Here is a 3,405-nt window from a genome sequence, read left to right as displayed (position 1 = left end):
AAAAAGTTGTTGACGGACAGTACGCAAAGCCCGAGTAAACGACGGCGCTATACATCTAAGTTTCTACAGATAAATTATTTCTTTAAGTTTCATTAGAGGCGTGTACCCGTTAGGCCCTAACTTTCTGTGAACTTTATTGGAAGAATTATATTGGGACAGTTGGAGATTTTTGTGCCAGTGCTTTGATTTCCCCTCTCTCAAGGTTATGTACTTGGCAGGGTTGTCACCTTTCCTGCATTAATACGAACAACGTATGACATTTTTTTTACATTGATTAAGTGATTATAACCTTGGCAGATTATAACCTTGGCAGCTCCGAAATCCGGACTATAGTTAAGCAGTCCCATATACGCATTTTAATTTATACTACGCGACTGAAATTTTTAAGATACGACCATTGCTAAAACATTCAACGTAAAAAAAAAGAAATTACAATGGGAAATGTTTGGTCGGAATAATTTTTTAAACTCTTTTTATTTGTTTGTTATTAAATTAGCAGTTTGAAGATGAAAAAAGACTTTTACAACAATATGGGAAACACTTAGTTGGAATTTCAACAGCTTAATATTTATTTCAACAAACAGGGAGGCACGGAAACATCATCAAACTGAGAGACTCTACTACAACTTATTTGCAGGGCACCCGAAGATAACTAATTGGGGAATTCGCCCTATGAATGTGACACAGAAACTGAAAAAACGTTTCAAAGATTTTTAACAAAACTTCAATGACTTTTTTTCTTCAGTATTTTAATGCAAGCGTGATATGGAATCGTCTTGTGACAATCTTAACAACACACAAGTTTGCACTGTATAATTTATTATTATGATTATTGTTATTATTACTGTTATTATTATTATTGTTGTTTCTTGGCTAAACTCTTGTGGTACTTGTTTTAATACTTAACTTTGTAGTGCTTTTGACGATTACAACAAATTTATTGTTTGAAAGAAAGAAATTAAGCAAATGCGATGGTTCGTAAACTATGGGGCACCAACTGACCGAAATTGGGTCGAAAAAAAAGTTCGGTAAGTCACTTGATTCCTTGCAGGTGCAATTTGTGGTTTAAAATCACTCATTTTCCCCCACTGCATTTAAGTTTTAAAGCACAGTATTTGAAAGGTGAGAAAGGGACGGGAGTTTGTATTCCCGGCCCGACCGATTTAGGTATGGGCATGAATATTGATGAAAGGGCCACAGGCAAATCATGGGGCTTTATGAAGGAATGGGTGTGGCTTTGTGGTAAGTGAAGCCTGGGTATCCCCCTCCTCCCCCTCGAATAAAAATCATAGACGTTTAGACGTCCAATGCTACATTCTGAAGTGTGTTTCGACTATAATAATGATAATAATAGTAATAATAATAATAATAATGATGATGATAATAATAATAATAATAATAATAACATTATATAGCACCTAATACAAAAGTTTCTAAGCACTTAACAAAGGAAAATAGAAACATAGTAAACAAACCCTACGAAAAAAAAGAAACGTTAAAGCTGTCTGTTGAAATTTCAAGTGTAGGGAAGTCACGCATACAGATCGGGAGTTCTTTTCAAAGGGCAGACTCATACATTTTATCTATAATAATATTTGGCGTAAAGGGAAGATTGTGTTAATACTTTTGAAGTTCATACTTTTGTTAATACTATTGGAGTTTTGCATGAGGTTGGAAAGGGAGTCTTTCACTCAGAAAAATCATCTGATTCTTCCCCGACTGAATGTAAAACAAAACAGACTGAATTATTTTACTCCCCGGCTGGGGTCTCCCTGCCCCTGGTCACTACAGCTAGCATCAGTTGGTACAGTATGGTCAGTGGATTAACTGTTACCAAACTCACTAAACTTCGTACTCGCTCTCATCATTTTTTTTTCATGGAAAAATAAACTGACGTTACCCCATCCCCTTCCCTTCTGCCAAGGGCGGCGGAAGCACTTTTAATCTGGGGGGGGGGGGCACCGACATCAAAGGGCACTTTGCAGAAATTCGATTGAACTGATGCAGCCTTATATTTAGTACCCTTGATAACTCTTATTGTATTAACTTATTTGCGTATACACATCACTCCATCAACGTCCCGCCCCCCCCCCCCTCAAGGAAAATATGCATACTAGCACTGCAATATCCAATGTGCAAATTGGGAAACAAGGAACAAGTTTTCTTTTGAGACAAAATGAGGTGAAATCATGCTAGTTGCTAATGTAGGAATCTTCCGAATTAGAGTTTATTTCTTGTTAATATCTTAACCAATTTTGTTTCCATTCGGAATAGCCTTGAGTTTGACCCACAGAAATTCATTAAAAGTCAGGGGCGTAGCCAGGATTTGCAAAGTTGTATGCACGACTATCTGAGCGGAGCGCCACCATCGGTTGCCGCGGAGCGTACAAAAAAATTTTTGGTTTTACAAACCCCTCAGATGGCCGGAAACGGCCCTTCCCGAGAGTTCATTCTGGTTCCCTGGCCTCTTGCTAACTTGAGACACCTCAATTTTTATGTAGAAAAAGGGCACATTTTTAACCTGAGGAAAAGTGGGGGGCACGTGCCCCCTGTGCCCCCCCGGTTCCGCCGCCCTTGCCTTCTGCATGTGTTTCTGTCCAAGTCTGTTGCGAGCTTTATCAATTTTGAAGGTGCACAATCATAGAATGAAAAAAAACCTATAGGAACTGTAGCGCTAGGGTGACACGGACCTAATTGCGCGCAAATACAGTGAATGACGGCAAAATTGGTACCTTTACTTTTTTAAAGAAAAGTCAGTGGGTCTCCCTTTGTCAACATAATAAATGTAAAGGTTTGTGCAAAACGTGAACATCATGTGTAACTTTCACTGTTTCTAAACAAAAACAAGTTGTGTGTATTATAGCAATTAAAAGAATAGTCCATGTCAAAATTTGGCAAATTTCACCACAATGCTTAGATAATGTTCCTCTTTAACATACCAAAAAGAAACTTTGACCTGGACTGTTCTTTCAAATATAATGCCATTTCGAAGGACAGTTCGTTTAAACTGTTTTCCGAGATGTGGGAAACATTTCCTTCAGTGTAGATGGGTTTGCTTCATTGTTCTCTAATAAACGTGGTTTTGCTTCCGTTTGTAAAGTTTAAGAATCGTTGATTCATTGATAGGGTAGTATTTGCTTTCAAAGATTCAATAATATGTTTTACAGCAAAAAATTAACCAAAAATGCTAAAAAAATATGTTATAAATTTTTTTAACATAAAGTAATATAGGAAGCATATTTAAAAACAAGCTTTAAGAATCATTAGCTGAAAATTGTATTTATTTGGCACCTATTTAGATTGTAGTAATCCATAGCAACGACCTAATCGATGTCAACAATGAGTGCAATCATGCGTTATGGCTGGGACCTGCCGCTATGTCCCTGTACATACAGTGTGTACAAT

This window comes from Apostichopus japonicus, chromosome 3 (genome assembly GCF_037975245.1).
Source record: "Apostichopus japonicus isolate 1M-3 chromosome 3, ASM3797524v1, whole genome shotgun sequence".
NCBI classification, from domain to species: domain Eukaryota; kingdom Metazoa; phylum Echinodermata; class Holothuroidea; order Aspidochirotida; family Stichopodidae; genus Apostichopus; species Apostichopus japonicus.
Note: the sequence above shows the minus strand (reverse complement) of the source record.